Below are 27,777 nucleotides of genomic sequence, written 5' to 3' on the forward strand. Positions count from 1 at the left end.
TCCCAGTAATTAAGAGGCTTTGTCCTGGAGTCTCCTGAAAGGTTTTCAATTAATTCTTCATTTTCACAAAGATCTTTCCCTTATCTTGTTCCTTTCATAAGGACACAAACTGTGCAATTAAAATTAAATTAGGAACAAACCAGCCAGATGTATCCTAGAGCCATGACAATGGAAACACCTATTTCATTCTGTCACTTGCCTTGTTCTGAGGTCAGGCTCTATACAGAAAAGCAAAAGCAACAACAAAAAAAAAAGACTTTGACACTTTACAGTACATTTTCTGAATGTCAGCCTGTGCATCTGCAAAGTGCAAAGTAGACAGATTTGCTTACGTTTCTATACCAATTCTCTTTTTTATCAGTAGATAACTCAAAACTCAACTAGGTCCGAGGACAAGAGAAACATCTCATGCACATCACACGCTCTCAGGCTACAGCCTTCATTTACCTATGCTGTTGCAAATTGGGGTTTATCCTATTGCAGATGTTATAGTCATGCCAGAGGGATCAAAATGCAAAATGCCTTCTCTCCTATTTAGACAGTTATAAAGCTGATAGTCATAGCAGACAGATATGTGCTAACCACTGGTAATTCCAGGTGTGGAGAAGCAAAAAGATTTCCCCAGTTTGAGACCTTAGAACTGGGAAGAACAATCATTAGCGGGTTACATGTTAAAGAACAGCAGAGTCTTTAGAATCAGGATCTCCTTGTAACAAACACAGCTCACCAGAAGTAGTTGAGAAGAGGAAAAGTGAATGCTAACCAGTAAGTTACATGTTACCAACACTCCCATCATGCTCCTTTCTACTCAGCAAAGTCAGATTCTGAATTTGAAACAAATTCTTGCTTGTCAACACTCCTCTTGGGAGAGCTCCCTCACCAGGCAACTGCCATGCTAGAAACAGCCTTTCCTGGCTTCCCAGCCCAAGCTCAGGCTCCATGTTTCTACATTCGCCATATGACACACTATGTTAGCCCAGGGTTTAATCTATTCTCTCATGCTGCTGTCCTTTAAAAGCATTAGCATTTCCTACACGCATATTCCATATTGGCCTTACAAGTATCAAAACGCTATGGTGAAATTTAAACTAAATATAGAGACGATATATTTAAATAACTCTTAGCTCCAACTCGCCAAGCTGATTTTGCTTGAACAGAAAAAGCAGGCTCCAACTTTAAGCTTCCATTGTAATTAATGATTACAACACATTCCTCTGCCGTATCAGATTTAGCACCTCATTAATGTGTGTGGTATTTTGCTTGTACGGCACAGCTGTAGTTAAAGTTGAATTAGTGTTTCCATTATAAACCCATGTTTTCAAAGGTTTATTACTCAGACACATAAGATTTAGTCTGAAATAAAAATTTCCATCGAGTGTGTCAGCTGGGAAGCAATTTTTTGTCCTTCAAAATTTGGAAGGAACAAAACACAAAAAAAGCGAGCCACCCTGTTTATTAATAATTCACATTTTAAAAAGCATTGCAAATACATGTTTACATGATAGCCTGTGACAGCTCCATAGAATGTCAACGCCCACACACTCCTGGGAGATGTGTCATCTTAAAAACCAAAATAAAAGCCACATTTTTACACCACTTGATGGGAGGTGAAGAGAAGGGAAGAGAGACTCAAAAATAATATCAACAAAGGAAACTTATTAAAAAAAAACCCATAGTCTTTGTTTAGAAACATTAAAGTTAGGACTATCAATGGAGAGGGGGGTGGCTGGGAATAATTTCAATTTGTACTTTTAACTTTTTGGTGTCTGTCCCTGGCTCACTAATGTGTTTAGCAAGAAGCAGTCAGTCCCACTGACTTCCTATCACATGTGGCATCCAAGCATCCAAGTCCATAAATCCTGGACTCTTAAGGTATGACCAGATCATGCCCTTCGCAACAGCTATGCTGACCTCAGTGTGCAAGGCAAAACATACAACAAAAAAACCTCAGGGGCTCCATGCTTTGCGATTGTGCTCTTCTACAATTAGCTTTAAGACTGAACCACTGAGAAGCAGACCTTTTAATTGGGAGGCTTCTGAGGCCTCTTCTTGGCTGATTATTTCAATAATTATACACTTATGACATGCAAATTTACAAACAAATGTGTGATGAAATTAACGAATTCTCAGTTACCACCATTACCAGAATGGATGCATTTTTGATGGCTGAGAAACATTAAAATGGTTTTTTTGTAACACAGTAAAATTCCCAGTTATTTTGACACCTGGAGTCATGCGTTTACCCAAGACATAATGTTTCCAGACAAGAACAAATGCATGAAAGAGCGTGTAATAGCTACTACAAGAAAACCAGGACAGGCATATCCTTCGTGAGCAGAAAGGCAGCGTCGTTACTGAGAATTGCTCAGATTTTGCTCTTCACCAGATTAACAAAACACTCCCACAACAGAGAGAGAGTGGGGAGTGTGCTTTTTCCCCAGCGTTGCCCTCCATTTTTCACGAGATTACTCCAAACAACAAAGATAATGGGAGCACAGTAGCAATTGCATATCCATTTGATCAAGTTTTGGAGGTTACTATAGTCTACCCAAAACCCTGCTGTTTTCCACACAAATAACCCGAGACACAGCAAATGGGTCTATCTCTGTCCTCCCAGCAATCAAAGCCTCAAGAAGACTCTGTACATCAAAGGCAGTATAATACTGTGATACTTACCAAGGCCCTCATGAACTCTGGACTTTTCTTTGTAGTGTTTTCTTCTCCCTTGTTGTTCCAGACATGGGAGCCCACCTCTCTTTTCAAAGCAGAGCTTCTTGTTGATGAAGTGGAAGAGGACTGCAGGGAAGATAATGAAGACTCTAACTGCAGACAAAAACCCAGTGGCCTCAGGAGTAACTAGGAACAGAAAGTCAGAAAGAAAACATCAGTGCAAGTGGGAAAAACGGCCCAGAGAAAGATGTGGTTTAACCACATCTGTATCCATGGCTCTGCTTCCCCATCCTCTCCCCAGAAGAAATAGCAATGCAATTCAGCAGAACTTGGGACTTGCGTTAAATGGATACAGCATTCACATTGGGCCAGTCTACTGAGGACATCGACAACCGGGTACATTACACACCAAACTTGGTTGCAATTAAGGTCTTCATTTCTGTCACATGATGAACTCCAACACAGGAAAGACTCTAACTGATTTTAATAAACTTTCATATCAATGCAGAATTCCACCAGCTTCAAGAAAGACGTTCTCAATCTATACTGCAAGAAGGATCCAGCCAAGAAAGGGCAGTTGGTCATAAACCATTTCTGCACAGCTTGCAGTAGATTCTCAGGGGAGGCTGCGGGGAGGATTAGCTCAGGAGGCAAAAGGCCCTAACACCTCCTTTGCAATTTGTGTATTTTCTCTAAAACCAGCAGATGACGCCATAATGGTGCTCACTAACTTCATTACATTTACTAAGAACCAGGTTAATGCATAGCCTATGATCCTCGTTAAACTGTTACTTTACCCTTAATTAAGAAGTATATTACTGTACTACATAATCATCATTATTTGCTGCAAAGGACCAGCCTCCAGCTCAGGTAATTCTCTTTAGCTCCCTTGGTGTCAGTTTTGGCCACGTGTAACAAGCACAGTGGATTTGCACCAGCTGACGACCTAGCCCTATACATCAACATCCCTATGTCAAACTGTAGGGAAACAGTCTTATTTCAATTTATCACGTTCTGCCTGTACCACTCGGTCTGCAACAAACCGCAGGCGCCAGCAAAAAGCTTTTAAAGCCATTTCACCTCTCTCACACATATCAAAATGCCAAAACAAGGGACAAACACTACATACATCATCCGATGTGGTTGGCAAGGGCACACACGTCAAAAAACTGTAAGTGCCATCTGCAAAAAAAAAAATTGGGCTTGTTATTCTGGTAATTACTTCACCAGGAAGGGGTGAAGTTCAGTTCTTCAATTTGAGTCAAAGACCCCATAAAAATGAAACATCAGCAGCATCAGTGGCACACCAGGGATGCCTGTGATTGCAAAGCTACAGCTCACAGATGAGATGAGCAGGAGGAAAGGATGTAAACAGAGCCAGCCCTGCCTGTGAAACATCCCACTGGGAGTTTACAAGACTTGACTCAGCAAAAGACTTAGGCTAGAAGAGCTACACTGTCTCCAGTTACGGCCTTGATAGTGCACACTAGGACTACGATCTAGGGGATTTTAAAAAACTAAATTAATATAAGCCAATGTGCCTCAATTGGAAACAAAAATCACCAATGCATAGCAGCAGCCCACATGCAAAACAGATGAGTGTCTGGGACTGAACCCAGAGGAATACAGGTTACACAAACTCCAGAGGTGGCTCTGACCTTGCTCACTCCAGCCTAAGGAAGGAACAGAAATATGCACCGAATTACAGCAGCTTAAATGACAACAAGATCAAGTCTACATTTCCACTGCTCTTTTCTCCACAGGCACAGTCACCTCTCTGGCGATTGCTTCTGGGTCCCCCTTGTGCCACACCAGCACTAAGCTCCCATATACTCCATGATCCCCAGCTGCAGAAATCCTCAAAGTGCCCCTTTCTCCAGCAGACCTGCACAGCACCTTGCAAAATCCTAGAGGAAAAAGCAGACCCTTGGCTAGACCAGGCATCCTGAAAGAAAGTTTGGAGGCAAATTATCAGCTCCTATCCACTTGTTCTAAAGGATATCAGACTGGTACAACAGCATTATTGCCTGTCTATTCTTGTTTCCTGATCAGCTACAGAGGAACAAGAAAGTAGTAATGCAGTGGCGTAGGACTTGGGACAAGCCTTCACGCCTCCCCTACTCCTTGGGGAAGGGATGTAAAAGGCACCTCCTGTCAGAGCTCACAAAAGGTCCAGCAGCAGATCCTAGGAGGAAGCTTTCAAAGCCAAGCACTAACAACTGTGTCCACACAGAGACAGAAGTTTTGGGAGCACAGGTAAGAAGGGACTGCACAGACCCCTCCCCATACATCCTGAACAGCAAAGACTATCAGCCAGCTACCTACAAGGGCCGAGATCCCTGCACCACTCCTCCCTTCAGTGTAGGCACCAAGTAAAGAGGAAAGGTGCCGCAGAAGGACCACCACAGCTCTGGCAGGAACTGACACCTCCTGCACAGATGGCTCCCACAGCAAACCACGGAGTCCCTTTCCTAAAGAGGGTCTGCCCATCTGCGAGGAGGTGGCTGGGACTTCTGCAGCACAAGGCAAAGGAGCTCGTGCATCCTGTCCCACGGCTTTAAGCAGAAGTCCCCTCTTCTCTCCCCCATGTTATCCATGCCAGATACCAGAGGTTTGTGCCACAGCATCTCTGAGGGAGGGCTGTGATTTTGCACCTGAGCACTGTCTCACATACGTGGGTAGAAACGTTAGTCTGTGCACCTGACTCCAGCTGGAAGCTCGTATCCCTCTGCGATGGGAGGCATGCTGGCTCTCTGCTCCTCCATCATCAAGAGGAAAACATGCTGCACCTGCATAGTCCTGACCACGTGGCCCAGCTCTCCTCTCAACCCTCAGCTGAAGGGCTTTCTCTGCAGACTTGAAACTTTAGGCTAAGACTACACCTGGGAAATTATTGTAAAACTGATTTGGAGTAGAGCTCTGTTCTGGCTTGTGGTGGGACGTCTAAGCCTGGGAGGGTGTTGAGGAGGAAGAGCAGCAGAAATGCACACAGGTCACTTGTGTTACAGCATTGCTGGAGTGTGTCAGAGTTTCTCATACAAGTAAAATGTCCAGCCTTACAGCAATAGATGACAAACTGTACCTGAGGGCAAGAAGAGGAGATGTAGTGAGGCATTCAACTGTTGGTTCAAACCCTGGGCACCCAACTCCAGGGAAGGAGCTGGCCACCACATGCCTTGGGACATGAACAGTCCATTCAGCCAGGACTGTCTCCCACTCACGTACCCGTTTTTTAAGCTAAGAAATAACGCTATAGACGACTTTGTGCAATGCCACAGTGGGTCCACACATTCTGTCGCCTCAGGTGAGAGCGCAAGCCAAGAAACAGTGTCTGCGCTCCCGGCAAGCTGAGGGCATGCATAACTCCACACACTCCTTTGCGTACACTGCTTAAGAACAAACAAGAGGTGCATTGTGAAGGGCCCCAAGCTAGGAAAGAGGAGATCAGAGGTGGAAGCGAGATCAACAGAAGACATCTGACAGAAGACACAGGGAGTACAAGACATTACAATGCTGTTCCTGCTCCAACCTCTCCCTCAAAGCTACCTCCACACTACAAGATGACTTCAGGGGAGAGTCTGTCTGGAAGAGCAGGAGAGAAGTATTGGCCACACCGTTACATGCACTGAATCTGGCTGGGTATTTGGCTTGTAGCAGGTTTCACAGCAATTCTGCTAGCAGACTTGGCCCCTCCAGACAGACCAGGACCAGGAGAATGAATGGAAGAAGTGCCACAATAGATTCACTTGGAGAGTCTGCAATTAACAAAACCTTAATCCATTCAGCTTTGCAAGGGTTAAATTTTGCATAAAATCCTATTCCAGACAATAGCTCTTTAATTCCATTTGATACCAAGCTTCCTGCAAAAGGAATGTTTACTGGTACTTTTTAATTACGAAAAAAACCATAAATTGTCTGTTTTACTGTCTGTGCTAATTACATTTCATTATATATTTGGAGTAAGCTATGATTTTCCTGCTAGTTCCCATGACATTTTTCATTATCAACCACTAATTGTCTAGCATGCACACTGCATTGTGAACCAAGTAGGCTGATGCGTGGGCAGAAGTTCTAGCGAAAGCTGCAAGGCAGTAGAAGTGCACGTTATTATTATTACTATTATGATGTATTAGAAAGTTTCCACCTACTTGCATACCTACATATCCTCATCCCTATCAGCAGTGTCACAGCACAGCAAAGCACAGGAGTCCATCTGTAATGAGCCTCGTGCTTAGCAAGGCTCAGCAACTACTGAAGGAAAGTTATGTGGGGTGAAACGATGACAGCAGCCCCACTGCAAGGACAAGTTTCCTGCTGGGTGCAATGGAAACACCAAGAAGGTTTCTCAGTCACTTCCTCTACTCAGTGCCCAAAGCACGTGGGTATCAGGATCTTGTCACTTTGCCCACTCACAAGCTGAGGCCAAGGTTATAAAGGAAAATAGTGCCATATGTAGATTCTTAAAGGAACAGGATAACTTAATGGGATCTTTCTGAGACAGCGAGGCAGAAAAAAGGTAAAGGGTTTTCATGAGCCACAGCTAGCACTGTTTCCATTATAGCAAAACCTGTAACAAATCCATATCTATGCAAGCTCAGAAAGTGCCACAAAGGGTAAAGCAACTCATTGTGTGCAGCATTTCATAAATTCAGACCAAGGGAAGCTGTAGGCACGGATTCTTCATACAGCAAACTGCTAGAATAAGGAGCGCATGACCACTGCTCCCGAGATCATCGTTATCAGCCTCGGACAGGTGGCAATTCTATTCATGTGCACCACACACACAATACACAAACACTTCAGAAATAAATGTGTGTTTTCACAGGATTGCAGCTCTCTCCTGATATCTATTTCAAAGGAGACAAAGCCCGACCCTTCCTAACAGCACTGTGAGGGAACAGTTGTATAACTCCTCCTCTTCTCCTCAAGGTGATCCACAAATACATTATCAGAAAGGCATCAGACCACATTCAGCACTGTAGCAGAAGGGTGAAATTCCCACCCAAGGCAGGAGGACTTGCCCTGCATCGAGGTTCAGTTTCACACGCTTTATTTTTATGTGCTGATTTACAGATAGCAAGAATGAGGAAGCTCTCCAGTCCTTTTATATAAGGAATATGAAGGACTGAAAGACTCTTTTGACCTGACTATACTTCTATTAACTTTGACTGCAAAATTTTACTGATCAAAGGGTGGAAGAATGGGTCCATTTGTAGCTGTTGCTGATGTGTTTGCAGGTCACCTTTAAAGATTTAAGGTGCCTTTATGGCATACGACATAGGCATGAAATTTCAAAGGTCTCGGAGACAGTACAGCAACTTCTTCTCCCTTTCTTCTATGACCCACATAACCCCAGTACCCAAACACCTTGCAGGCTTCAATGTGGTTATCCCTGCAGCAACTCTGTGAAGCAGGGAAACATTAACACAACTGCTCCATGGGAGGGGAGCCACAGCACAGACACAACCCAAAACAGTGAAAGTTAGGCCCAAAAGAACAATCAAGAAAAATCCCATCCATCTACGCAGGCACTCCAGTGTCTAGAAATACCTCGCTTTTCATTCCAAGGCTGAGACTCCCAAATAGAACATCTACAGCACCTTCCTACAGATGACACCACGGCAACAGCCGCAGGCCTCTAGGCATCTCCTCAGTCACCTCGAGTCACCTGAAAGTCACAGGACTGGCATTTCTTCCTCCAAAGCTTGATTCTTCTTAGGGACACAATCCAGTAGAGGTGCCCCACACCTCCTGGCAACACCGAGTTCAAGGGAAGGCACATCAGGGGACACGGAGGCAGTGGCAGTAAGCGAGGGCACTCACCCAAGAAATGGAAGGCCTGAGATAAATTCTCCCTTAAACTCACATTTTCCTTTTCCCAGTACCACGTCCCAGGTGCACAACTAGAGGAGGGCACCCTCTATGTTTTAGGCTGAGCTTGGCTCACTGTGCAGCCCCATTTTGGGGTCAGCAGTAGGGCCAGCACTGGTACACCCAATTCCTTCAACCTGCTCACTGAGGTTCAAAAAGGGCAGACTCAGACTTGAGTTCTCAGGATGTTGTCTGGACTTTACTGAGTATGTGCTGTAGATAAATGACCAGGATGTAAACACTGGGAGGGCAAATCTCAGAGCATCCAGCAGCTCATCTGTGAGAGCCATAAGCCAGCAATGAGAAGGCCCAAGTACAAGGCTTTCTCCAAGATTTCAGCTTACAAAGGCTGCTATATATCTTGCTATATATGACCCTGTGGCAGCACTGTTTTCCCAGCAGCAGAAATCCTATCTGGCCTTGAGCAATGCTCCTGACGATGTTTGCAACCAAGCAGATACGGTTCTGTGAAATATTCTGCCTTCAACAAAAGGCATTTTCCAATTAGAAAAGATGAAGTATTAGTTTTGCTGGATGTGTTTCAAATGACTGTGGAGCGCTAGTTCAAGTCAACAGCAAGTACACAGTGTTTGCAAACGGTGATGCCTGATGTTCTGCATCCAGAAGAGTCCTGGCTCTCACCCCGTTCCTCTGTCTGTAAGCACATAAACCACAAATACGGATGAAACAAGGAAACAAAAGTGTGTCCTAATGGACAGGGGAGCATTCACGCTGTCTAATGGAGGTGACTCAAGTAACAACCTAGGCCTCTACAGGGTGATTCAGAGACTAATTGTCAATCTTAGTAATAATCTTAGAAAAGGCTCCAATTCAGCATGGTATTTAAAATTCATTGACGTTAACAGGGCCAGGGAGACTGAGAATTTGAGCAGCACAGCACTTGAATTGCCATTCACGAACTGAAAGCTGGTCCCCTCCATGTCAGCGCTGAAAAGGTTTAACGGGGACAGCACGAGGAACCTCATGGTACCCATCCAGGCCTTGACCCTCCTGTACCACCACCGGTCCCTGCCAGGATTGTTCTCGGAGTTGGGCAAACAGCTGAGATAAACAGTTGTGAAGGCTGCGGTTTTCACTTTGGTTGTCTCAGTCCTCCTCCAGACCAGTGAAGAAAAATTAGAACCGGGCAGAAAATTACTTTCCTACTCCACAATCTATGAGAAACCCTTACACTCAAGTCTTTGCTCTGTCATTTCTTCTCTACCTCAACACTCACCCTAATCTCCGAGCTATACTCAAATTCTGTTTTGCATGCTGGAACTATTTTCTATTGTAAAAACAGCCATCACACAAAGCAATGAGGGGACTAACTTGGTGGTCAAAGCTTTCACCTAAGAGGTAGGAAAGCAAGAAAAAGGCTGTAGTGATAACTATCTAGACAATCTGGATTAGATCAAATGAGAGAAAGAAGCTATTCCCTAAAAGCCAATCTCCTGCTGTTTAGGGCTCCTGTGTTAAGAGGTGAGACCTGTACTCAAATGCAAGTCTGAATCGAGCAGGACAGAGACTTGAACTTGCCCCTTCCTTGTGTCCTTTGACTGTCTGACCTCCAGAAAACCTACCGCAGTGGGAAGGGACAGCTGGTTTCTCTCACCATCACCACACTCCGCTCAGAGAGGAATTCCATCCTGAATAAGGACACAATTTGGGTCTAGGAAAGTTTTTTCAAGATGATGTATTACTTAGAAAAAGTTATAATTTAAACAGAATTTAATTGTCCGACAAGAGCATGTTTTCTCAGAAGATTCTCAGCCCACTCTTACTGTAGTAGGTCTGTCTTTGATCATGTCCCAGGCTTGTTTTCAGTCACACTACAACACAGAGTTCATAATCGGATACATTTTGTCATAGCTGGTAGAAAGGGAAGACGAGGGCTGTCAGTCTGCCACCTTTCTTGAATGCTGAAGTCACGCTATCTTTTTTTTTCCTTTTCCTTAAAGACAACTTCTTTGTTGCCATGGTATCACTAATGCAGTATTTTGAAACAGGGAAAGAAGATAACCGTGCATCATCACAGTGACACATCTATCAACTGCCATCCTCTCAAAAAGGGTAAATAAGTAAGGATGCCAATGGAGACTTTTAAAGGCTCCTCCACCCTTTTTAATTTCTCTCTCTCACATACAAATTGCTGTCTACAAAGGCTATGCCTTTGTTTTATGACAGAGAAGGTCAGAATTTGTCTCTCAGCAAGCAGTGTCTAGGTTTATTTTTTAATTCCTTCTCTTCTCCCTGTGCTACATGACACCAGCTGAGGTACACGCTCACAAGAGAACAGGAGCACCTGCATGTTCAGAAAATGCCAGCTTGGCTCCCCATGTTAAACCATGTGGTGACTGCTTCGTAATTCTTGCTTGTGCAATGGTTTCTTCCTGAGCTAACAAAGTATCTACTGCTGAGCACAACCCACATTTATCTCAACAGTAAGAGAAACCAAAAAGGCCACCCTCATGGTGTCTTCCATATACCACCTTCAGCTCACCGGGTATGGTCTTGTTAGCCTTGTAGCATGTCTTTCCTATCACCGCTAGAATTACTTTAGAGACCTTTACTGACTTAGCAAATCAAGGCCTTCCACTCAGCACAATGGCATTTCCCTCCTTGACCGTGCAAATGAGAACGTTGCATGAGGTCCCTTCCAAAATTTCAGAGAAAGCTCTGCACACCATTGGCGCAACGCTGTTATCTCAGTAAAACCAGGGAACAGTCTCAGTGAGAGATGACCATGTCCCAACGCACTCCCTGACTTTGAGTCCAGATCAATGAACAGGCAATGACAGACACGATGACTTTCAGCACATCACCACTGCTGCAGTGGCATTCACAGTGGTGACATGATGAGCTTTTCATCTCCCAGGTAGTGCAAAAGGAGGAATAATGTAATTAAATGAAAACTTATATAAGCTGTATTTATCCAGGCTTCTGCAACAGAGGAGGGAGCAGAGAGCAACAAGTGAAGCAGTGACAGAAGGTCAAACTGGCAGGATCCCTGCCATGGGTAAAGAATTCAACAGTGAGCACAGAGTCCTCTACCAAACTAAAGAAGTATTTTACATTTGGGAGAGAGGAAAGGAGAGGAGAGGGAGGAGAAAGGAGGATCTCGATTGCTGCTTCTCTCTTACTTGGGGGGATAACAAAGAATAAGTTGTCTCCACTCAGAACTGAAGTGCTCTCACCTCTTCAAAGAAGAATCTAATTGGGATCTTTATGCTCTCATGTACTTATTTTTCTCATCCACAAAACTTTGTTCTTAGTTCCACCGATTTGACCCAAGGCAGAATGACTCACCACAGCAAAAGGCCGGACAGCAGCTTTTTTTTCAAAGACCTAAATAAACCCCACTCCATCAATTGACCAAGGACGATGCAGCAGTAAACCTCTTGCTGAAGGCTGTGCGTTGCCTTGGCAACCTGTCTGCTCTCCATTGCTCCAGGGACTGGAAATGTGCTGCCAACAGGAGATTTCAGCTAATCAAACCAAATCTCTTAATACTTAGATGATTTCCCATCTGCGGAGAGCAGGCCGTGTGCCCACGGAAAGCAGGGCACCCTCTGAACACAGCCCTGGCTCCTCTTTGACCTGTTATTTGTTGGCTCCTTGTAGGCCACGAACATCTCCTGACAGCTACCAAAGCAGATGAGGGAGCAGCAAGAGGCCACAACATGCTTGCTATCCGCACAGCAGCTCCACGCCTGCACTCGGCACATGCCTGGCAGGCTGCAGAGAGGACAGGCAGCGGGGAGACCGGCTGCCCGCTGAGAGCTGCCTGCAGGCAGCAGGACCCTCACAGGGTCCATGCCTAAATCCCTGACCTGTGAAAGAAAAATACATTTTCCAATATTGCTAACATACACTCTCTACAGGCCTGGCGCTACACGTTTTGAGCCTTCTCAATCCACTCTGTCCCTTTTTCAGCTCCCATTAAACACATCCAGGTAACAGCAGTGGCAAACTGCTGACCGAAAAAAAAAGTGAGACAACCATGTATCTCTCGACCTTCCCAGACTGGGGACTGCTGTCAAACTGCAGCGCAGAACACCTGCTTTATTCTAAAACTTCTAATTGGCAATGCTAAAAGGGCAGCTTTGGTGGCTAATTTTGCCTTGAAAGCACAACCAGTAATTGATTTTTTTTTTTTTAAAGTAGGAACAAGACCAACCTTTCTACGGCTCCACTAAAGGTTTCCGGCCCCTGCATTTAAGCCCAGCCACAAAGACAGACGATCAGTCTGGCATTTAGCACAACCAAGGGGCCACAAAGAGGCATGAACAGCAGACAGGAGAGGAATTTCCTACAGTCGCGCTGCTGCCGAGACAAGAAATTTTGTTTGGTGGTGATGAGATTCATGTCCGTGAAAAGCCACCAATTACCATCGAACAACCCTCAGTGCTACATCACCTAAGATGGCCCTGACTATGACCTGTCCATGCAATTGCCAAAGGGAATCAGGGCGTTTGAACAGCAGAGTCAACTCTGGCATTCAGGCTCTCCTTCCCCTCCTGGGTCGTTCTTTAGTGCATGTCAGAAGACACTAACCCACCACTCTCTGAACCTAAAAGCCACAGGCCCTACACTGAGTTTCATTCCACACATGTTGTTTGCTGCCAGATTAACTCACGGTATTGCCGCAATTGGTTCGGGGGACCCTTAGATGTTTTTTGTCCTGGTACGGAGATCATCTGCACATTGAGATGCTGCCCCACCACACAGCTCCCTGGGACCTGGGCTAGCTACCAAGCTCAGGCTCCAGCTCTTGAGGAACAGGATGGAGGAATTCTTGGTATTTAAAAGGGAGCCCTGAAGCGGAAGAAGGCTGCTCATAAACCAGGGTGTGGTTTCAAAGAAACAGCACATTGTGGAAGATTTCTAGGCCTCTGGTATCAACCAAGTGACCTACACCCTGGGAAAATATGTTCTAACAATAACAAAAGCCATTAAAACAAATGCTTGGGGAAAAAAATGCCAGTGGTTTCTAGAGTCATGTATTTAAGAGAGTGAAGAGCCTAGCAAGTACTTCCACCTTCTACCATGTCACCGTGAACATTTCTCTATCCATATTAGTATAACAAACTAGTTAACTTGTTACTAGGGCTGCACGGAGAAGGGCATGAACTGAAGTAATCGCTCAGCTAACCAAGGGCTCTCTGTGATAAGGGAAAAGCAATGAAGTTCTGCAGACATAAGGAAGAGCGAACCAGAGCTGGTTTTGATGGCCAGGAGAACAGCTGGCTCCCTACCTGTGCTTTCCCACCTTATTCTTTCTATGTCATGCCTTCTTTCTATTCCAGGCACTCCTCAGCCTTGCTTAATCTCAGTTCAGCCAAACTGAATCAAAGATGGACCCTGGGACTTATGCCCAAAATATCTGTCTCTACAGGGCATGGAAAATCAAAAGCATGGAAATCAAAAGCAGAGTTGTCACCGATCTAATGGGGAGCAGGGATGATCTCAGAGAAAACAAATGTTGATGATGCAAGACACCCTCCATAATTCCTTTGAAAAAGCAACACGCAGGGCAGGATCCCAGCACTACAAAACCTGTGAGAAGGGCCCCCTCCAGATGAAAGCGACCACAGCGCTGCCTTGGAGGATTCATTTGCGTTAACAAGTTTCAAAGCATCTGCCTGCAGTTTCTTTCAAGCAAAAGCTGTGACGTTGGACCATTCTCAGGGATAAATGGAGAGCCATGCCACTTCAGAGCCAGAAGAAGAGTGAGAAGGGGGGGAGGCAGATAGAGGCGACTGTTAGCCAAAACAGATGCAATGGAGACAGACTAAAATAGATTCCATGTATTTCAAGGGCTTCTGCAGTTCTGATGCTCCAGTCCAGCCCACATGAGCAAACATCCCCACACACATTCTGCAAAACACTTGACATAAAGGACCACAAGAATAAAGTGCAGGATGTTCCTTGGATGTTTTCAGACACGCTGAGCCAAGCTATGGAGTCTACTTACTACTTTATTTGGATCTCTTCAGCTATTTTCTCCCACAGCCATCATGATACATTTAGGTCCTTTTTTTAACCTACCTCAGTCATAAATATATCCATGGCTTCCCTTGCGCAGTGATCACATGTGCCCTCTGCTTAACAGGAATGCAAATACTCTGCACTTGTGTTACTCATTATGGATCTAGAATTATGGTCTTACTACCGCTTTACAGTAAAATCTGAAATGACAGCAGGAAACAGCACAATGTCAAAGAAGAAAACAGAAGAAAAGGCTAACTCCTATTTCATTACTTGCAATTTCCAAGACCGTTGTATTTCAAGAAAACCGAAGAAGCATGCAAATCCAAAGTAACAAGTGTTGGTAACACAGGATTTGCTTTTCAAACTGTAATTGTCACCAAAGTAACAAACTAAGAAAGCTACCTTCTCACCAAGAAATAGCCACAAATCATTCAAAACATTAGACTTACCTAATCACATTTGCATAAAGCAGCAAAACAAGTCAAACCAGCAATGAAATTTCCCAAGAACACTTTTCTCACAAATAACATATTTCAAAGCTTTCTTCCTGGGACAGGTTACTAAATCCTCAAGACCTGCGGTGTTCACACAAGCTGGGCAAAGCTGAAGAGAAGCACAGTCCCGAGTTTCAAAAACAGGAGTGGTGCTCGTGCTCTCTTTTCTCCGCATGTGCTTGTTGATTTAATGTCCCAAGGAAGAAGGAAGGCTGCTGGTCGGTAAACATGTGACAGCCACCAAAGGAATGCTAGCCAAAGAAACAAGAGATAAAGCAGCCTATGCTACTTCTGACGGGGTTTGTTTAGAAACTACTGCCTCACCTGTAGCTTTCCTACTGCTCTCACCTTATGCGTGCTAGGTCTTTATTCGACCAATTATCTTGCTGACAAATTTGCCTAAAAAAAATTTGCCATTCATTTATCATGAAGTTGTAGGTGATTCTTCTCTCCTGTACAGAGATATAATTTATTACTCGGCTTAAATTCACACTCTGGTCATAAATATTTTGGATCCACTTTAGAAATGTGCCTTTTCCACACTGGAATCCCACAGATTCGCAGTGAAAAAGTAAAGTAAGGATCACAACGGGCATTCAGTCAAAAACAAAGTGTGTCATCTCCAGGGAGTAGCCTACCCCTTGCATTTGCCAGGCCTCAGCCAGTCATTACTTCCCTGAACAGCTCTGCCCACCCTCCAGCCAGGCCCTGCTCCATCACTGTGGGCTCCCAGGCTGGAAGAGCAAAGCTGCACCAGCAGCTCTGTGCTTGCTGATAGGGTTTGTATACACAGAGGTAAAAACTGTTCTTAGAGCAAAAGGTATAAGCACAGCACCGATCCTAATGCATACCAGGTCATATATCTACTGCACACCCATGAATAGTTGGAGATATCATCTTGGAGACTGTCTCTTACAAAGTCACGCTTCACTGCAAAAAAACAAAAACAAACCCGAAAAAGGTAGAGAATGGACTTCAACTCCTGGGGGTTTTAATTTTGTTTTTTTCTTAACCTTACTGTATATTTTAAGGAAGTCTCTGTGATACTTACTGTGAGATCACATCCCGTTCTCACTCTCCACACAACTGTTGCTTTGAACATGCATTTTGGACGTAGCCTCGATTCCCAGTAGAAGAAGGGTTATTTTTCCCCAGCGTTCAGGGCAAATCCATCCCCACTGTCTCTGCCTGCAAAAGGTCTCTCTGCAGTGAAACTGGAGCGCTTCCCAGCAATTTATTAATTGGTGCAAAGTTTTGTTTCCAGCTTCTAGAGTATCTGGTGCTCCTCAAAAACAGCATGGAAAGGCTGTAAAATAAAATCACGCAGCTGAACCCAGCTACTCACAGTGCTCAAAACATGAGAGAGTGTGGGGAAGGTGGACAGAAAATGGGGGGAAGGAGGGGAGTACACTCCCCACTCAGCATGGGCTTGTAGACCTGGCTGCTCACAACCAAAAGGGCTTCTGGCCCCATTGCCTGCAGCAATTTGTAAGTTGGCTCTAATCAGCTATCAGCAGCATCTTGCCTCTCTAAGGTAAACTGCTCCCTGAGGCAATTTTCTGCAGGTGTTCCTAATGCAACTCTTTTTTCCCCCCGAAAAAGGCATTCTGATGATCCTGTTTATAAAAGCTGCTGCCTGGCAGATCCCTGAAGAGTAGTCCAGACTGGCATCTTCAAAATAAAAGCTACATAGAAAGAGCTCAAGAGGGGGGGGAAAAGTCCTTATTGAGCAGACATCAAGCCCCTTGACTTACGTGAGTCTTGCCGCACCAGATTCCCAATGGATCGGGCAACTGAAGAGGGTGTCTGGTTCCCTGGGCTGTGCGATGGCTTCAGGCAAAAGGCGCCGAATAGGCAGAGCCCTGGTGAAAGGCCACCGCTGGGGACACGTGCCTTTCAGCAGGGCTCTTTCCAGACACACAGCTTCTCCCCCGTCTCCGCGATGCCAACATCAGGCATGGCTGAGTGATCATGCTGATCAGCTGTACGAGGTCCCAGAGCAGGAGGCGGCAGCCCTGGCACTGTGCTAAAAATATGCAAGGGCGCAGCAGAGCAACAAGGGAAACAAAGTCTAGTTATGTCAGACTAGTCACTGAAGCCAACTGATTGAGCAAGTTTCATCCATTGCCCAGGAGACTTGCCTTGTCTGCTAAGCCAGTGGGAAATTTCTCTGCTAATTTAGAAGCGAGCACCAGTCCCTTGAAGATTTGCAGAGACGGGCTACCAGGAAGGGGCCGGGGCAGTTCAGCATGCAGGTCCGTGGGTGCCTCATTCTCTGTACATACACTTAGCTCAATGCTGCATGATTGAAAAAAATATCCAAGTAGCAGCTCCCAAAGGGAGGCAGTGAAACGAGTTGCCAAAGATAGAGGATGATCTCAGATTCAATACAGCTTACCCAGCACCCAGGAAAACCACCCTCCAACCACTGAGTGGATGGACCCAGTGGATGAAAACCACTGCCACTGAGTTAGTGTTGCACCAGAGAAGTCGCTTACTCCAAACTTCTTCCCATTGATTATTCTGCTGTTCCCTTACTTTCGAACTCTTCCCTTCATAACTTTCACTGTAGCCCCTAACATCTTTTCTGTGGTAATATGATGTTTGTTCACTTTTATTCAAATTTCTCCAGAATTCATCAGGACTGTCATATTTATGAAGGAAAATGGGAGACCATTTAAGTCTTCCACTTTGACTCCCGTGCACTCGGCTGCTTTCCTTGCTCTCCCACATTAAGTTCTTACTCTAAACTTTACTCTTGAATCCATCATTTATAAAGTTGCAATGGAAAAAGTAATCCAGAAATAATGCCTCAATAACGTTAGGAGAATAAACTCTTGTCCTTGTCAACTCGACACTGCCCTTTTTCTGTTGTTTTTTTTTCAGAACCATTGTGCTAAAAGAGCTAGAACACAATTGGCAAAAATTCAAATACATTTTCAGATGTAGCCTGTTTTTATTATTATTTGTCAACCACCAGCTAAACTGTAGAAATATTCCCTTTATGTCCCGCTAAATGTCAAGCCGATATTTTTAAAACCCAGACAATGTATTTCACATAAACCTTTACACCATTATTTTAAAGATCAAACATCCTTTCACCTGGGAGCCACGGCACAGCCGGTTCCCCCAGCAACGCGATATGCTTCCAGCTCAGCTGAGCAGCCAGATCCCTTTTAGGTGTCCGCTGCCGAACCAGCGCCCGGCTGGCCGTGCTCTCCTTCAAAGCTCCACCAAAAGCCCTTTGCCAAGGCACCTCTGAGAGAACCCCTCATAAATTGATTTCTAATTCTTCTTTTTCAAGGTGCACCAGGCTTACATCTCTCAGAGAGGGGGGGAAGAGGGTACTTCACCCAAGCTTTTTCATTGATCTGAATTTGCCTTTTTAATTTAAAGCCACACAAAGTCCTCGCTGCCTTTGCACACCACGCTCTTGCTCCCCAGACAGACAGCGGCTTGCCGTGCTGACCCGAACTGAGACGAGTGTCGTTCAGACCTCCCCTGCCCTGATGCGGATAATATGGCACGTCACCCCGTAACAAACCTGGAGTAAAAACAAGGCCAGCACATGCCCAGTAGTCACCTCCCAGCCAGGGAATGTCATCTCTCCCTTTAATTGATTAATTCGGCTCACTATAGGCAAAGCCACCCCACAGGGCAACACCTGCCCTGGCCCAGACCCATTATCAAGTGGTGAGGGAAAGGGAGAGAGGAGGCTTGGCACATCCTGGGAGGAGGAGGGAGCCAGGGGGTACCCCAGGACTCCAGAGAGCCCCACTCCTGCCACCGGCTGCCCTTGCTGCCCTCACAGCCTCTCGCCCATGCCCGGGACCCACGTCCCCACATGCCTTGCTGGAGAGCAAAGGACTCACAAGGACCCCGACAGTGTGAGCGCCCCGGGCTCAGGCAAAGATCAACCCCGGCACGGCCCAGTTATGTCAAGAAAAAGAGGCTTTACCCTGGCGTGGCTGATTTCATTCCTTCACAGAGCAGCAGCCATGGGATACCTGCCACGACACTCCCCCAGTATTTAACATGCACCACCGTCATTTTAGTTCCTTTGCAAAACAATTATCAGTGCACACAGCATTTGCTAGAGGCAAAGTTGGCTGAACAAAGCCATTAATGTGCAGGAAAAGCAGGATAACAATAAAACTACACACAAGCAGCAACGACTCACCTTTTCACTACATTAAGCCTTCCTCAACATTCTCTAGACTTGCAAAAACAAATACATCTCCAACTTCTTGGGCTCAGAGTAAACTTACTCCTCCCCCTCTGCCCCAAGCCTTATTAAAAAGAAATAAGACAAAAGAGAGAACTGTGTACAACAGAGTCAGGCCTCTGAGTCAAGAGCCCCAAAACTGGAAAACCTTACGAAACAGACTTCAGGTCAGTGCACTTCTCACTCCTCTTACTAATGTATGAATAAACGAGTGAAACATCTCTGGCATGTCTCGCTGAACTCGCCCAGTGTCTGCCCAATACTTCACTCCTCTAGGCTAACAGTACAGCAGCAGACTACACTGGAAGGAAGATGCCTGTGCTAGATAAGCGTGAAGTCAGAAATATTTACACAACACATTTCTGCCTAAGTCATATTCACCTGCTGTTTGCTAGCAGGTATAAATGACAAGGTTCCGAACTCAAGGAGAGGAAACTGTCTTAGCAAAAGCAGTGTTTCAATTAAACACGTGTCTGGACTCCACAGCATTTCCTCACAAAAACTTCTTGAAGTGGCACAGACCAAATGCACAGCCTTGTTTGCCTGAAGCCACACTTGAAAACTAACTGAAATGAGACTGTAAGCGATTACCCACAAACAAAAAGGTTAGCTTCACCTATAGCCCAAAATATCAACAAAATCCACATGCCCACTAAGTCTGTAGTAGAGAAATCTGAGCTGGTTTGCTGAAGTGTGCCAGGAGAGAAATTGTGTCTGTTTAGATTATTAAGTCAGCAGTAATTTGATCAAACTGTTTCCCTGTGGCTATTTCAGTATGTGCTGCTTGATGGCCAGGCTTGCTACAATCCTGTGTACCTGCATGCTTCACAGATAGGTTTTTGGATCCAGTCCTGACTTCAACCCCATGCTGGGACTCCGGGGCTCACTTATTCCAGTGAAAAAGTCTCCCACTAATTAAACAGTATCTGAGGTGGATCTGAGCGGTCCAGTTCACAGAAATTTGCAGAAGTTTCAGGGGAACCCCAGGGTCTCTGCTCTCTATTGCAACCCACATTTCTTCTACTGTGACAGTGAAGGTGGGAGGAAGGAAAGCCTGGAGCAGCGCTCAGTCTAGTGGGATGCCCAGCAAAGACAAGCTGGCAGGCAAACCAACCCCTAGAAACAAAGCAAGCAGACAGGACAGCTCAAACTCCACAAGAGGTGGGTTTCCAAAGAAAAAGTCTATGTACACAAGGGTGGTTCAAGTCTATTTAGACAGCTGAAAATCAATGGCAAGGATTTTCTTTTTCTAATTAAAAGTGGGTGGGGTTTTTTTTAAATACTATTCCAGCATTGAGAGAGAGTGTTGCCAGAAATACAACCAAAACCATTACAATTGCAGATGAGATGAAGGGAGGCTGGAATTTCCCAGAAAAACAGCAGGTTTTAATCAGAAATCAAGAAACAGATCATCAGTGTTCTTCACCTTGCAACTAAGTCCACATACTACTTTGGAAACATCAAACTAAACAGAGAGCTTGTGGGTTACACGAGTCCAGCTTGCAAGCAAGAGTATGGAGAAGAGCAGATCTAAATCTGCAAAAATGCAAGCAGAGAGCTGCAGGCAATGGCTCTGTCCAGGGAAGGAACCAAAACAAGAATGCAAATACCAAGTCAGCACATAGGCTAAAGCAATGTAACTGGACAGACAAGAAAACAGGCCTGGAATACAGGCAACAGCAACCACCCTACCATGGAAAGTGATATGAGAGGCAGAGAGGAAAATACCCACCCTAACAGCTATCTTGACAGGGATGAGGGAGACAGAACCAAATACCTCAAGAAGAAAAAAAAAAGAACAAAAAAACCAGCAAACAGCAACACGTGCAGTGATTGAGAACACTGCCAAATAAGAGAAAGATGCCTCCAGAGCAGCTTTAGCTAATTCAAACACTTGCCATGTACAAACACTACAATCTAATCCCAGTGACACTGATAAGCAGCAGTATCAGACTGAAGGAAAGGGACCAGCTGCCCGTGATACACAGTAAAACCATTTGGAGATGCATGAGCAAATGCAAGCAGCCAATAAGGAGCCCAAAACACCAGGAATGTTATCACAAAACTTTCACAGTACTTGACACACACAAGCACTGTCATCTGTCCATGCTCAGCGCATATGAATGACAGCCAGGGATCTGCCTGGAGCGCACAACTGCAAGCAGGGGAAACGAGGACGCCAGAGCCACGCTGCCAACCCAGCCCAGCTCCAGCCATGCTCTGAAACAAAGATTTGTCTGAATGTATATAGGAGGGGGGAAAAAATAGAATCATAGAATCATTTAGGTTGGAAAAGACCTTTAAGATCATCAAGTCCAACCATTAACTTAGCACTGCCAAGCCCACCACTAAACCATGTCCCTAAGCACCACATCTACACATCTTTTAAATACTTCCAGGGATGGTGACTCCACCACTTCCCTGGGCAGCCTGTTCCAATGCTTGACAACCCTTTCTGTGAAGTAAAATTCCTAATATCCAATCTAAACCTCCCCTGGCGCAACTTGAGGCCATTTCCTTGTCCTATCGCTAGTTAGTTGGGAGAAGAGACCAACACTCACCTTGCTACACCCTCCTTTCAGGTAGTTATAGAGAGCGATAAGGTCTCCCCTCAGCCTCCTTTTCTCCACACTAAACAACCCCAGTTCCCTCAGCTGCTTCTCACAGGACTTGTGCTCCAGACCCTTCACCAGCTTCATCGCCCTTCTTTGGACATGCTCCAGCACCTCAATGTCCTTCTTGCAGTGAGGGGCCCAAAACTGAACACAGTATTCGAGGTGCGGCCTCACCAGTGCTGAGTACAGGGGCACGATCACTGCCCTAGTCCTGCTGGCCATGCTATTTCTGATACAAGCCAGGATGCTATTGGCCTTCTTGGCCACCTGGGCACACTGCTGGCTCATATTCAGGCGGCTGTCAACCAACACCCCCAGGTCCTTTTCCACCGGGCAGCTCTCCAGCCACTCTTCCCCAAGCCTGTAGCGTTGCAGGGGGTTGCTGTGGCCCAAGTGCAGGACCATGCACTTAGCCTTGTTGAATCTCACACACTTGGTCTCGGCCCATTGATCCAGCCTGTCCAGATCCCTCCGTACAGCCTTCCTGCCCTCAAACTCCTGCCCAACTTGGTGTTGTCTGCAAACTTACTGAGGGTGCACTCAATCCCATCATCCAGATCTTGATAAAGATATTAAACAAGACTGGCCCCAGTGCTGAGTCCTGGGGAACACCACTTGTGACCAGATGCCAACTGGAGTAAACTCCATTCGCCACCACTCTTTGGGCCCGGCCATCCAGTCAGTTTTTCACCCAGCAAAGAGTGCACCCGTCCAAGCCATGAGAAGCCAGTTTCTCCAGGAGAATGCTGTGGGAAATGGTGTCAAAGGATTTACTAAAGTCTAGGTAGACAACATCCACAGCCTTTCCCTCATCCACTAAGCGGGTCACCTTGTCATAGAAGGAGATCAGGTTAGTCAAGCAGGACCTGCTTTTCATAAACGCATGCTGACTGGGCCTGATCACCTGGTTGTCCTGTACGTGCCGTGTGATTGCACTCAAGAAAATCTGCTCCATAATCTTCCCTGGCACCAAGGTCAGACTGACAGGCCTGTAGTTTCCCATATCCTCCTTCCAGCCCTTCTTGTAGATGGGCGTCACGTTTGCCAGCCTCCAGTCAACTGGGACCTCCCCCGTTAGCCAGGACTTCTGATAAAGGATTGAAAGTGGCTTGGTGAGCACTTCCACCAGCTCACTCAGTACCCTTGGGTGGATCCCATCCGGCCCCATAGGCTTGTGTGTGTTTAAGTGGTGTAGCAGGTCGCTAACCATTTCCCCTTGGATTATGAGGGCTTCATTCTGCTCCCCATCCCTGTCTTCCAGCTCAGGGGGCTGGGTACCCGGAGAACAACTGGTCTTACTATTAAAGACCGAGGCAAAGAAGGCATTAAGTACCTCAGCCTTTTCCTCATCCTTTGTCACTATGTTTCCCCCCACATCCAATAAGGATGGAGATTGTCCTTAGCCCTCCTTTTGTTGCTAATGTATTTATAGAAACATTTTTTATTGTCTTTTACGGCAGTAGCCAGATTAAGTTCTAGTTGGGCTTTGGCCCTTCTAATTTTCTCCCTGCATAACCTCACAACATCTTTGTAGTCCTCCTGAGTTGCCTGCCCCTTCTTCCACAGGTCATAAACTTTCTTTTTTTCCCCCAAGTTCCAACCAAAGCTCTCTGTTCAGCCAGGTGGGTCTTCTTCCCCACCGGCTCATCTTTCGGCACATGGGGACAGCCTGCTCTTGTGCCTTTAGGACTTCCTCCTTAAAGAATGTCCGGCCTTCCTAGACTCCTTTGCCCTTTAGGGCTGCCTCCCAGGGGACTCTGTCGACCAGTCTCCTAAATAGGCCAAAGTCTGCCCTCCAGAAGTCCAAGGTAGCAGTTCTGCTGACCCCCCTCCTTACTTCTCTGAGAATCAAAAACTCTATCATTTTGTGATCGCTATGCCCAAGACGGCCTCCAACCATCACATCACCCTTCTCTGTTCACAAGCAACAGGTCCAGTGGGGTGCCTTCCCTAGCTGGCTCACTCACCAGCTGTGTCAGGAAGTTGTCTTCCGCACACTCCAGGAACCTCCTAGACTGTTTCCTCTCTGCTGTATTGTATTTCCAGCAGACATGTGGTAAGTTGAAGTCCCCCACGAGAACAAGGGCTAGCAATTGTAAGACTTCTCCCAGCTGCTTATAGAATGTTTCATCTGCCTCTTCATCCTGGCCTATAACAGACTCCCACCATGATATCTGCCTTGTTGGCCTTCCCTCAGATTCTTACCCATAAACACTCAACCTTACCGTCACCATCATTAAGCTCTAGAGAATCAAAACACTCCCTAACATACAGGGCTACCCCACCACCTCTCCTTCCTTGCCTATCCCTTCTGAAGAGTTTATAGCCATCCATTGCAGCACTCCAGTTGTGCAAGTCATCCCACCATGTTTCCATGACGGCAACTATATCACAGTTTTCCAGCTGCACAACAGCTTCCAGCTCCTCCTGTTTGCTGCCCATGCTGCGTGCGTTGGTGTAGATGCACTTCAGTTGGGGTATTGATCCTGTCACCTTTTTGGGGGGAGAAGCCCTAATTCCTACATGACCATTCTCAGGTACTTCCGTGGTTCCTAACACATCCATAACCCTTTCGTCTTTGCTGCCGTGTGACTCTCCATCCTCTACCTCCATTGAGGGGGCAGACTGAAGGACCTTGCTCGCACACCATGCCTCAAACTTTGGTGTGCTGCCCTCAAGCTGATCTCTAGTGAGCCTGGCTTTATCCCTTTCCCCCTTCAAATCTAGTTTAAAGCTCTTTCAATGAGCCCTGCTAACTGCTGTGCAAAGATCCTTTTCCCCCTTTGAGACAGGTATACCCCGTCTGTCACCAGCAGGCCTGGTGTCATATAGACCGACCCATGATCAAAAAACCCAAAATTCTGCTAGTGACACCAGGCTCGGAGCCAGGTATTGATCTGCTGGCTCTTCCTGTTTCTTCCCTCATCATTCCCTGCAACTGGAGGGTTAGAGAACACTACATGTGCTCCTGATCCCTTAACCAGCCTTCCCAAGGCCCTGAAGTCTCTCTTGATTGCCCTCAGACTTCTAGTTGCAGCTTCATTGCTGTACACCTGAAAAACCAATAATAGATAATAATCTGAGGGCCGTAGCAGGGTAGGAAGTTTTGTCTTCACATCTTTTACCCGGGCCCAGGGAGGCAGCAGGCTTCCCTAAGAAGTGGGTCTGGTCTGCACATTGAGCCTTCTGTCCCCTTCAGAAAAGAGTCTCCTATGACAATGACCCATCTTTTTTTCTTTAGGGAAGCAGTTTTGATGCAGGGCACAGGCCGACTTAACCTCAGCAACACCTCCAAGCTAGACGAACCATCATCCTCGTCATTGTTCGGTTCCACCTGCAGAGCCTCGTATCTATTATGCAAGGGCACCTGGGAAGGTGGGGTAGTCATAGAGGAGACGCGCCTATGAATACTTTAACAACAGATATCAAAACAATGGTCCTCAAAAACTTTCAATAACTCTGAAGAGAAACTCAAATGCATTGTGGAATGCCCATGCCCCAGAACACGCAGGGAATCCACACTTTAAACAGATCAACTATGCTTCCAGAGTCTGTTCAACTCCACTTGAATGCAAGTTATCTACCAGCCACGAAAAGAAAATCAGTGAAAAGATAGCCACAAGACTAACAGTGCAGGCAAAACATACAGGGAGGATTCGCCATCAGTAAAGACACGGTTGCAAGGGTAGTCCAGCCTGGGATGTGACTAGAGGGCAAAAAAAGATTGTGCTTTCACTGATAGCAACATGCTTCAGATCATAGAAGTGAAAAAAAGTTACCTCTTCTCCCAGGTAACAAGTGATAAGACGAGAAGAAATGGCCTCAAGTTGCGCCAGGGGAGGTTTAGACTGGATATTAGGAAATTTTACTTCACTGAAAGGGTTATCAAGCATTGGAACAGGCTGCCCAGGGAAGTGGTTGAGTCCCCATCCCTGGAGGTATTTAAAAGATGTGTAGATGTGGTGCTTAGGGACATGGTGTAGTGGTGGTCTTGGTAGTGTTAGGTTTACGGTTGGACTTGATGATCTTAAAGGTCTTTTCCAACCTATACGATTCTGTGATTCTGTGAAAAAGACACAAAAGCCAAGTGAAGCAGGCAGCTTCTACATTACAGGCACCAAGGACCATAAACAACATAGCAGACATGAGTGTGTCTGGGCTCCACTTGTCAATTAGTTGTGGGAAGCAATGGAAAAAGTCGGTGGAGAACCTCCAGGGTTCAGGGTGGTGAGAAGATGAACCAAAAGAAAGTTGTGGTACATTAAAAGACAGCCTACATGGCAATTTAGTTTATTTAATTAAGTGTATTAATGCTGGTAAATTGGAGGTTTGATATTTGTTACCAGAAAGGGAACAGCCATGATTTTCTGGAGCGTCATAGCAAAACTCAGCATCAACAAAACAAGCAAAGTACAGTCTGCTTACCCCCTTCCTGTAGAAAAATGAAGTTAGAAGGGGGCTCAGAGGACCACCTGGGAGCTTGTACATAGGCCTGGCTGGGAAGAAAAAAAAATAAAAATAAAAAAATAAAATCACCCCTCATGTCATTCTAGACGAGGATGTCAGTAGTGGCGTGCTCCCCTTGGGGCAGTACCACAGGCTCCAGCTGGATCCCTTTGCTGCAGCCCTGGCACAGACTGCACTAACATAAGAGTCTGGCTGTGCAGGAAGACTAAGTGTTTGTACACATTTATTCTGCTTTGTTTAATTTTATCTTACTTCACAGTGGATCTTCAATTTAAAACTCCTAATAGATGGCAGTTAACATCACTGAGTGATTATTAACTACTGCAGCTTGGTAAATGAGAACCTTAGCTCAAAAGTCAAGTTCTAGATTTCAGCAGTGTCAAACATTAACTGAGGAAGTGATTTAGATGAAAATTAAGACCTTTGAATAAAACTACTTTTAAACCCTAAAGAATAAGTTTAGACTCTATTGCTCAGCCAGCCAGTTTTCAAGGTATTTAATTTCAGGCAGAGATGACAGATTTCAGCTAAATTTTAATAATGTGGTAAAACTACTGAGTGTAATTAGTTAAAGCATCTACAGAACTTAGTTTTTAAATTCCCACTTAAGGTAGCTAAGTAAAGTAACTTTTATTACGTTTCAGAGCTTATAATAATTAAAGTTTACAGTAAATCCACAGAATTCAATAGAATTAACTGGTTATAAATCTCAGAGCATAAAACTGGTTTGCGGAGGTAGCATGTAAGTGATTCCTAGCCTTTCTGCAAGGTGCCAGCCATTGAGAGAGCTGATTAGTCAGACTTTGATTAATTGCCTGCTGTGTAAGAGCCAGGGTCTATCTACTCAATTAGGTGAAGGTCTGGTGGAGATCAGAGATGTAAATCAAAACCTATGGCAAAAGCTTCAGCACAAGATGAGAATGTACCAGCAGCCTTTCTTCCCTGCAAGGACCCCTCTCCCCCAGACAGCCTGCTCTCCAACTACAGCTGTAAGTGGATGCTGAGGAAAGAGCAAGACACCCACATGTGCCTTCTCCTGAGTAGCCTTCCACCTCCAACCATGTTCGTTTCTAAGGATTTTTTGTGCCTGACATGGCTTGTTTTCTTTCAGGTACTTAACCAGCCTTGCATTGAACTCAGGTAAACTTTTTGCACCCAATAGACCCTTCAGAAGAGATCTCTGCAGATCTACTACCCACTGCGTGAAGGTCCAGCTCCTTCTGTTCCTCCTGAAGCCAGGTCCCTTTCATATCCCTCAGGCCTTGCAAGGCAGTGAACAAGCGCGCCCTGCCCACCTCTCCATTACTACTCACATAAGTCTGTATAGCTGATGATCCCCCAAAAAGTTAATCTTTTTCCTGGTTTATGAGTCTTTGTCAATCAGTCATGCCCAATACCTGAAATGTCCACACTGTTGACCTAGCTGCCTAGGCAGGACCTC

At 45.6% G+C, this 27,777-nt stretch overlaps 1 long non-coding RNA gene across 1 annotated transcript in view; it reads right to left on the reverse strand.

Annotated features, from left to right (window-relative positions):
* Positions 1 to 2,680: 2,680 nt before the first annotated feature.
* The window catches only part of LOC142410734 (uncharacterized), a 64,621-nt gene continuing 39,524 nt past the window's right edge, over positions 2,681 to 27,777 (reverse strand). Inside the window, exon 3 of the long non-coding RNA XR_012776023.1 lies at positions 2,681 to 2,856. This is a non-coding gene — a long non-coding RNA (uncharacterized LOC142410734). The remainder of the gene's footprint in view (positions 2,857 to 27,777) is intronic.

This window comes from Mycteria americana, chromosome 5, assembly GCF_035582795.1.
Source record: "Mycteria americana isolate JAX WOST 10 ecotype Jacksonville Zoo and Gardens chromosome 5, USCA_MyAme_1.0, whole genome shotgun sequence".
NCBI lineage: Eukaryota > Metazoa > Chordata > Aves > Ciconiiformes > Ciconiidae > Mycteria > Mycteria americana.